Consider the following 10,757-nt stretch of genomic DNA (forward strand, 5'->3'; position numbering starts at 1 on the left):
CGATTCCTCGTTTGGCTATCAGTGAAGCATATGTGCAACCTAACTTCCGCCCATCCCCAACCCAGCCCAGCGCATCATCTACGAGCTCATCACCTTATCACATTTTTAGCAGCAACAGGGCTCCAGTACGAACTCTTGACATTGATAATCATTCGCCATCTTCTCCCCTTCAAGTAGTGGGATAGGGTGCCGCCTCAGCGGCGAAACATCCCAATACATCGTCATCACTTATTTGTTATAGGAACTTATCAAGCAACAAGCAACTAAGAAACTCGACAGTTATATACTACACTGTACACGGGTAACACAGTCTCTACAGATTTTCTATATAAACACATAGACACACACTCAAGAGAGATGCGCGCAGAAAACCCAGCTATCTATACATTATCTACAACTAGCATATGCAATTTACATATATTTACAGACACCGAAGTATCAACATATGGAAATGAACGAGGATGTTCACGGAGACGCACCTTTTAGGGCTACATACCCGTCGCGCACAAGGAGGGAAGGGTGGGACCGCCACTTGCGAAGGAACTCCTGTTCACCAAGGGCAAGTAACTCACGCTGCAACACATTCGTGAGTAGTACACGCGCGTTGCGCACCAAGAGAAATACAGGAGTTGCACGTCGGCGCTGGGCTACCGCTCGACAACGAGCCGTCCACAACACGACTGCGCCACAGGCGGTCAGCAGCACACTCAGGCGATGTGGATGAAGTTGATCAAATTGCACCAGACAACAGATGAATATGGATCGTCTAGACAGGTTCCAGAGTATGCGTGCAATGTGGCAGTTGAATAGAACATGCTGATTAGACTCCCGCTGTGTACAGTAGAGGCAAGTCTCAGATACAGTAACGTTCCACGAGTGGAGGCGGCCCCAAGTTGGCTGAATGCCCCAAGCAAAACACTATATAATATCCCGCAGAGGTCCGGGAAGCCAGGAGCACACTACAGCTGTCCAAGAGATAGTTGACGCACGATGTATCTTCGTCGATAGACTCATTCGTTGCCACGGTGCTCTGCAGTACCTTCTTTGCCATAGATGATGGCGAAGTAGACACCAGGCTGGAAGCAGGAACAAGGGACGACAATTTCTGCTGATATGCACATATAGCTGCGTAGAAGCGTTGCGGTGTTGCACTTATTTGTTGTTGCTAGGTGAAAATTTGCAAAATCCATTTTATGTGGACCAGTGTGTACTCGTTCGGGGGTTGAGAGACACTTGAACTCTTATGCTGACTTTGATGTCCGAACCGTTTCGTTGCGAACCGGTTACCGGTATTATGTTTTCCGGTTCTCCTCCTGTTCGGGTTCAACAGTGTCATAAAAATTTCGGTTCGGGTTCAGGTTCGGTTCCGGCAAAAATAACAGTTCGAGTACGGTTTTCGGTTCGGGTTCGGTTCGACGCCCTGGGTAAAATACCGGCAAAACGCCGCCGGTATTGCCTTTCAACCGGCAGCCGGCACGAGCTACACATAACCGGCAGTGTTGCGGACATCGTTGGAGTTACTATATGCCCGCGAAAATTCCAGAGGGGCGGAGAAAAGGTCATAACCTGTCGGCAAAAGAGTAGTGCAGGAGTGACATTATTTTTTTCTTTCATCTTTCGGTGCTCCCCCATTGACCAAAGAAGTCCCAGAAGGGAGAACCACTATACAACCATACTGACTCCTTAACCTATTTAACCTAACCTTTACCCTTAACCTAATTTAACCTTAACCTATTCCTAACTCATTTGCCCTATGTCCACACAAATCTTCTGACCTCAAATAGAGTTGTGGAGCGTTGTGACGTCACGGAGCCTTCAACCAAACAGGCTGCTGGCTGCCGCTAGCTCGTTCTGATGTTTGTGCTTTGCTACTAGTGGCGCCATGTTTGACGTCCAGCAAGTTGCGTCAAAGAAATCCGCGGTCTGCCCTCGCTTACCAATCCACCCACCCAACACACCACCTCTATCCATTCCGATCGAATCTGTCCCACGGAGGTCTTGCTTTACCTGCGAACGGCACTGCGTATAGATATTATTTTTTTCCTGTTGCACATCGATCAGTCTAAGCCTCTAAAAAGAAAATATATCCCTGTTGTTCGTATCATCCTTCCTGAGTGAATGCGCTGTATTCATGCCGTGATCGGATTAAAGAGGATTAGAGGCCACGCATAGTTTATAAGTTGTTCTTTCACGAAACGTCGGCACTGATCAGGGCTTATCACCGGATGTGTGCGTTGCTGTTTGTATAGAGCAAACATTATCAAACGTCGTTCTTTCTTATCACCTTGCTCCTTAGATGGCGTGCAACAAAGCCGTTCGCAATCTTTTAACTAGCTGTGAGTGTTTGTTTTCTTTTAAAATAGCCTCACACACAGAGATGATGATAATGTGGAACAAATTTTTTGCTCTGCTGGTAACACTAGTCGAACAACAACAACTTTATTGTTTTATTCGTTCCTTTATTGATCGCTTCCTCGCATTATTTCCTTTCTCTAGTGTCTCCCTTAAAAAGTAAAGAGCAAGAACTCAACAGAAAATTCGACGTGTCCGACAAGCGGTCGGATGCAACATGCCTTCACCAAGACAGGCATACTTCACCCTCTTCCTTCAAAGACGTTCCTCCCCCTCATCCTACAAGATGTAACCGCTAAATGTAAGTACTTTAGCAACGAGCGAACTTATAGGTATAGGAGAAGCAGGGTGTCTGTCAACCTGTGGGATAAGGAAGCCGAATTTCTTGAAAGGCACACACCATGATCTGGCTTTATCTTGTGTATGTAAGTATGTCTGTTCAGTAAATCTGTAGTTGCTAGTCAGCGCTTGTATCGTCTCCCTCAGTCGTCGTCTGCGTTGCGCTGTTTTCAATCGGTTATGCCGTACAGGTCCCGACCAAAGTTTACGGAACACGCGAGCGATGTATTTTCTCCTCGGTACCACACCCAAGTGGCAAGCGGAAGCTGGCGAAATCAGGCCAGTTCACTGCCTCAGAGGGGTGGACGACTGCGCTCTTAGCGACACACAGCGGTAGTTTCGGTATGATTACTGTTGTATGTTCCCGCAACGTGAGTTGGATTTTACTGTTGTGCTCGCCAACAACACGTGATTCAACGATTGTTGAGACAGGGAGCTCGCCGCTATCATCGTGACAACTAGTATGAACATGGTGGCAATACTTTACGGTGTAATGCTTTTATTGGAAAACCATGATTCGTAGACGAAAGGCATCTTGTGAACAGTTGCTTTATTACGGACGACGCGTGACGAGCTGATAAACAATTGGCGCCCACATTGATAATTGATTGATTGATAAACAACTGACGTGAGTCACGAGTTGTTGACGGGCACAACAGTTAATTCCAACTCAGTTCGCGGGCACATACAACAGTAATCATACCGAAACTACCGCTGTGTGTCGCTAAGAGCGCAGTCGTCCACCCCTCTGAGGCAGTGAACTGGTCTGATTTCGCCAGCTTCCGCTTGCCGCTAGGGTGTCGTACCGAGGAGAAAATACACCGCTCGCGTGTTCCGTAAACTTTTGTACCAACCTGTACAAAACCAACCTGTACCAACTAGCCCAGATCTACACCATTCTTAAAGACACGGTTCGAGTCACCTCGTCACGAGCTATGAAGTCGGTTGGACCAATAACCACTATTTGCTTATATGGGACAGCGTACTTTACCCCTCGTTGTCGCAGACAACAACAAATACATGAGTTACGATGGGATGCGGTGATTGTCGCAGAGTATACGCCGCGGGATCTCTATCTTATTATCGGGGATATCTTCTTTATCGTGATACCCGTGTTGGCTGCATTTTCTTACTAAATCCGAGTAAATTTCGGGTTGGGTAATGAACTGTGATCCTCGCCCGTCATGTGACCCGAGAGCACCTACCTTCGACAGCATTTTCCCTCAGCGAGAGTCACTTCAAAACGGTCTTCCTCTGCGGCAGTTGTAGCAGATGACAAATGTTTCGGTAATGCATACATCAGATGATTTGAACATGCGCTGTATGTACAGAGCGCTTAAATACCCACAGCTTTTAAGATGGAAGATAAATTGAGAAATATCCCTGGAAACTTGTAAATGTGATAGGAGCTCCTAATAATGGACCTGAACAGCTTCTTGAATACATTCTACTGTATTCGAATCGATGCAAAACCAATTTAATGCATAACACTCACGACTGGCAAACAAAAAAGAAAAGTTCAATGAGGTCCCTTCTTCAGATAGATCCGCGAGGCTTTCCCCGTAGAATTTACTCTGTCATTTAAACATATTAAATTAAATTAATTAATACAATGTAATTACGTTTCATTGATCAATGAAGTCCTACTCCATACCGTAACTCCGATACGTTACATGATCGGCCGACATAAACGACAGTAAAGATGTAAATTCTACATCGCGCGCACACGCACAATGCATGGCAGGGTGTTTGCTGTAACGTGTCCCTGAATAATATATATATAAAAAAAATGTAGACGCTGTACAAGGATGTCGCCTGTTGCATTGGTCTTTGTGGCACTTTTGCCACTAAGAAGGACCGATTTTGTCTATTTTGAGCTGTAATAAATTGAATTTTTAAAATTTATCTCGCTATAGATCCATAACTTAAAAACTCCATAACTTTTGGGGATGTTCTTACGTTCTCCTCACCCATCCTTCTCACCCACTTGAACCCCTTATATGTTTGTGCTGTTAACTAAACTTTCAGCTGTGTTTGAGACCTTGTCTGTGTTGTCGTTTTTTTGTCCCCTAGTCTCGGGTTTTTAAGTTATGGATCTATACCACCAGCTCGCTTGCTGCCTCTGTATCCTATCGTTATTGATCTCGCTAATTTGCAGAGTCAACTCCACGTTTTTCCAACGGAAATGGAAAGCTCATGTTCGATTTACCCTGCAACATCACTGAAGGCATCCAGTACCACAGCGGAACAACACACACACACACACACACACAAAGCAAGAACCGCCGTTTTGAGACTCGCAAGTTGTTCGGCGCGCGTATTTCAGCGCCATGCGGGCCGTCGTTGCTCCATCCGTATACGCGTGATGCAATTGGAGGATGCCAAATGTGGTCAAAGGAATTTGCCCCTAACATATCCATTTTTTTTTCTTTTACAAATCAAATCAAATCAAATTTACCCCATCTCATATTGTTTTCCTCGTTCATCGTTTCATCAGCGTGGCGGACGATGCATGGGGTGTCGCCAAGCCTAATCTTGCTTGCAAGAATTGATCCAACAGTCGCCCTCCGGATGGCACGAAGTATATCTCGACAGGATGGTGCGTTAATTCATCGGATGCGACTCAGTGTCGCTTTCACCGCTCAGTTGTGTTACCGCTTGCGATAAGTTTTCTTCCCAAATTGCCGCTCCCGCGGTGCCTCGGAAACCCTGTAACATGCCCTTCGCCACTTCCCGCACTGCATTCTCAAAACTGATGATGGTGGTGGCTTTCCGTTGTTCGCCATACTCATGTGGGCAGCGTCACGACTGTAGCCAGGATTTTATATACGATATGATAAGAAATGTTGGAATGTTGACGGCCGAAAGTTAGGTTGTAGGCTGGTCACTGCCAGAATTGGTGATAAGTCCGATCAAAGAAATTTAGTCTCATAGTCTTTGGGCGAGTCCAGATTCCTGGAGAAAGACTAGGCTGCGAGGTTTTCAGTGTCTTTCCGTGAAAGGGCCTCTGGGATGTAGGACATGGTCAATAGCCCAGCGTACAATTCCTGAAATATCCAGGGTATTTTTCCTACACCGCAGCACATGCACTGGAATGAGGCAGGATGTGTTCGATAGTTTCGGTTTCCTGAGAATGTCTGCAATTTGCGTTGTCCAGAGAGAAAATCTTGTATAATGGTGATTTAGTAAAAGCGCTTCATGTTCGCAAACCTGAAGAGCACAGTTTGTGTATTACGGAAAAGTCCTTTCAACGGGAGATCTTGTCGATGACTTTGCAGTATTCCCCTGATACCAGGGTGCTATGTAAGTATCTCATTGAAAACAAATTTTTTGTCGCTGTCTGTCGGGGTTGACAAACTGGGGTGCGCAGCAGATGCTAGTTGGTCGGCTTTTTCGTTGCCACTCAGGCCGACGTGCTTCGTTCCCACGTGCAATAGCATTCTACAGCGCTGTATCAGAACATCATGTGCTCAGCACAAGTCAATCGGTGGAGACATCTTCCTGCAATGGATCCCATCTCAAAATAGAATTCACCGCATAACGCGCTCCTAGTGAACCATCATCGCGAATGACGTCGTTGTCTGAGTCTTAATCGCTTTGCACGTATACAGCTTAACGAAATGAGTCGCCTGAACGAGTCGTTAGGCTAACGAGACGGGCAACTTTATCAACGCTTTATTGAAAATGTTGCTTTGTTGTTTGTTGATTTGATGAAAACTGTGGGCGTATGCCTTTTTGTGCAGTTACGTTAATTGTCACAAAAAGGCGCGCGTTCCGCCGCGCTTGCTACGGATCAGGAGTCATAACGGTATCATTCTGTGCAATGATTTGGCATTTATTGAAAGGCGTGGCGTCTTGGCATTGCAAAGCGCACTTCCCTCTCCCTCTCTCGCTCTCTCTCTCTTCCAATCTGCCAGGGCCCTATTCCCAGCCACTGTCGATCGCCACCGACATTGTCGACAGAGGAGTATCGTTAGGGAGCGATTACGACCACCGGGAACGATATGTGCCAGTTTTGGTACACCCTGGACCGGTAATCCAAAAGATGTGGGTTCGAGTCCTGCAGCCTGGCTAACCTTTTCAGTGACTTCCATCTTTCATCATTAATTTCTTAGGATTGGATTGGATTGGAAAAAGAAAGAAAAATATGGAGAGGTTAGTCCCGACCCAGTCAGAACTGGTTACACCAAAACGCGTTTGTGGGTGAAAAAAAAGCTAAAACAAGCACAAACAAACAAAAACAGGAAAGGGGTAGAGTGGGTGTAGCAGAATAAAGCATAAAGGAAAACGGAGGAAACGAAACGGGGACACGTTAGACATCGAGAAACATTCACTGCAAAATGTCAGATACAGTGCGAACGCAGTGTCACAGAAGTTGTCACAGAGTGTCAAGCAGGTTCGAAACGTTAAGGAAGTCCACAAGAGCGCGCAATTCTGTGACCTGGTGATGGGCAGGCCAGCAGCCTAGAACCTTCCGAACGGAGAAGGGGGGATTCTCGAGGCGGGTTAGTGCCGCCTCAAGGGAAAGACGAGGCGCTCGGTATCGAGGGCAGGCCTTGCTAACATGGTCTGTGTCCTCCAATACCCCGCACTCAGAACAATTCGGTGAGGAAACCTTCCCAAGTTTAAAGAGGAGGCGGCGGGTATATGGCACATTGAGACGGAGCCCGTGAATGATGGAGGTAACGGCCCGGGGGAGCGCTGGGTGCATTAAAAACTGCAGGTCCGGATCCACTTTGTGCAGTAGTGAGGAAACTGGTACTCATCGACGCCAGCGTTCCCCGCTCAGACGCTTCACTACTGCGGTTATCGTGCTCTTTGCATCCTCTCTTGTGAAGTAGACCAGGTGCGTGCGAACGCCACGCGCTAGATGGGCACGCCTGGCAGCTGCATCCGCAGCCTCATTTACGGGGACACCGCAATGGCCAGGGACCCACTGCAACTGGATGCCATGTTTCCGTGATACGGCAGAGGTGTACACTTTGAGGACGTAATGCACCATTGGAGACAGACAACACGATCCTGTAGAGTAGAGAATGACTTGTAGGGCGGCTTTGGAGTCGGTCTAGATGGACCAGTGAGCTGGGCATGGAGAGGATGCAATGAGGACAAGCGCCATACAAATCGCGTGTAGTTCCGCCGCCGTCGACGACGAGCGGTGTGAGAGTCTTGCACATCCTTCAGCTGACAACTGCGGGATCACATAGGTGCAAGCAGGGTCGGAACGCGTCGTTGACACGTCGGTGAAAACCTGAATCTTCCCTCTATCGCTGTCAAGTACGGCCAAGGTGAGCTGCCGTAGAACAGCCGTCGATGATGATTTCTTCGGGGACACTCCAGATACCTGGACACGGACAGGGGGTGTGGGCAGGGCCCAGAGTGGGACAGGGTGCCTCGGTGGAGGTTTGTGCTTGGGGATGATTCTTCGGTGGGCAAGAACGGCTTGGCTGTACCCAGACGCTGGACGACGAATCAAACGTCGCCCTAAGAGGTAGCGATGGTGGCGAGTTGTCAGCCTCATATAGTGGCTAAGAGACTGATCGGGCCTCATGATAGGTACACGTGGCTCCTTGGCTTCCGCGATGACAAGAGCAGTCGATGTGGACTGGGGACGCCGAGGCACGTCTTGATGCTCTTCGCAAGAATGGTCTCCAGCAGTTGCTCAGATGTGGGACAGAGATGATGCAGTACTGGAAGGTGGTAAGCCAGCACCTGGCGTACAAGGGACCGGTGATGACCGAAACGAGCCCGAGAAGTGAGCCCCCACCGGGTACCACACAGATAGCGCAGAACATTCAGTCGGGACTCTGCTCTGTCTCTCTGTCTTTCAAGCAGCGAGCTTCTGCTCTCCACGATAAGCTGCGGTCGAGGATGAGACCAAGAAACCGGTGGTGCGTAACGCGCCTCACTGGGTGCCCACTTATGTAGAGCTGAAGGTTTCTCAAATGACGGCGTGTGAAGGGCAAAAACACACTCTTTTCATGGGACAGGTTCATACCTCTCTCTGCCAGGAAGGAGGCTACAATGTCCAGCGCACTTTGTAGGCGGCGTTGTAGTGCTGGCCACTGCTTTCCAGAAGACCAGATACAAATATCGTCAGCGTATTTAAGTAATTCTTAGGCACTTTAGGCTTTGTATGTATTTGTCAGAGCCAGCCTCAGAACATCAGTTATCTCATGTTCAACAGGGCCGCTTGCGTCGATCCCGTCGTATGATTGTGTGTATGAGTGAGAAAAATGTAAGAGTGAAAGGTGGATGAGTGAGAGAGAGTGGTTGGTTTGTCCCTCCAGATGACGCGTTCGGAAGGCGACGGAAGTTGCTCGGGAGGTGTGTTAGCTTAGCTCACTTGGTAGAGAACTGTAGCAGTGGATGGCCGTCCGCTCAGTGTTTCAAAAGTAATTGGGCAAAGGTACACCAGGCGTTCTCCGCCGTAGTGAACTTTTTCCGGGACGCGTATTGACGCAAACAATACGTTTTGAGCCTACAAGTGTTTTGTGAGTTTTGCTGTTCGACTTTTTGCGTGTTCTGTGACAACTCAGTGTGTTTGCAATTGTTTTCTGTCGGAATCACCACCACCACTAATCATCATTATCATCATCATTATCCTCATTGGCATCATAATTCCAGGAGTTTTCCACCAAAGTAACTTGTGCAAGTGATGTGCAGTTGCGGGCCTCACATTACTAGTGAAGCCAAAATATCCATTTTTTAAAAAATAAAATCAAATCAAATCTGCACCAACTTCCCAGTCCACAATGCTGTCCAGTCTGCTGTTCAACGTCCCGTGTCCAACGCTCTAGGAAACTGGCACTAAAAATCTATCTACACAGCAAAAAAATCGAAAGTAAAAGAAAATCAATCTACATGGTACGCGTGTCATTTTCTTCACGATGTTACTAATCCGATGCAAGTGACTACTGTGGGTCACTTGTATCGGTCACTTGTTTGATTATAAGAAATTGTGATGACTCACAATTAAAGGTCGCCACCGTTATCCCAGACACGAGAGATCACCTGGCGATACGTGCCCTTATGAATATGCATGCACTGAAACACTGCAAAGGCAACAGAAGGTGCCTATTATCAAGATATGACTGCCCTATCTAGGGAAAGATTTCGACTCTGAGTAGTGCAAATATACCGTTCATTTGTCTGTTCAGGATACTGACATAAATTGAAATTGAAATTTCGACTCTGACTAGTGTAAATAGATTGGTCATTTGTCTGTCCAGAAAATAGCGGATAACATAACGGAAATACAACGTAACCAACGAGAAATATATGTGAGACCTGCACGTATCTTCAACATCGTACTCAAAATACTGTATTTCGAATTCTTTTCTCTGTATTTTTGTTTCTTACTGAGAGCTATTGGAATACAGCACTCGCCGAAAAGCAGGAAGAGAACCATGCGCCTCGTGATGGCCGCTCAAGTTCGCTAACCATCACGTCAGAATGTAATCAACTTGTTTGCATCAGTGGTCAGCTCGGATCAGCTCGCTCGTTGAGATACGTACTACGCCATCATATTTCCTCGAAAGGCATATGTCCTGTGTCTAATTCCAGCTAATTTCGAGCAAGCAAGGAACCTGACCATATCCAATTTTTTTTTTAAGTATATTCTTCAGGCGACGGGAAATGATGAAAAACGCACCTATATTTAAGCCTGAACCTTAAGCCATTTTCGAGGGAGAAGGGGAGAAAGAAACTGGTCGAAATGTGACGCAGTCGTTTCGGGTTATTTTGCGGGCTTTAAGGCACTTTAAAAAATCGTAGCGTCACCGACAATCAAATACGAATCCCAATTTTTTTCTGTGTGTTAGGAAAGGGTTTCTGCGCAACATACAAAAAAAATCGAGGAAACTTTTTGATGGCCATTTTTTGCTAGAGCCGGCCGAAATACAGCTAAATCGCGATACCGCCTGTGGGATTATTACAATCTGCTTCTAGCATATTTACTCTAGAACAATGAAAATGATATCAACAGATAGGGCATGCAATGAAGAAACGAATGGTGTAGATTTCATTATTCTACAATAAACGGCGTCAGTACAGGAAGGCTCCGA

The sequence above is a fragment of the Ornithodoros turicata genome, chromosome 6 (genome assembly GCF_037126465.1).
Source record: "Ornithodoros turicata isolate Travis chromosome 6, ASM3712646v1, whole genome shotgun sequence".
NCBI classification, from domain to species: Eukaryota; Metazoa; Arthropoda; class Arachnida; order Ixodida; family Argasidae; genus Ornithodoros; species Ornithodoros turicata.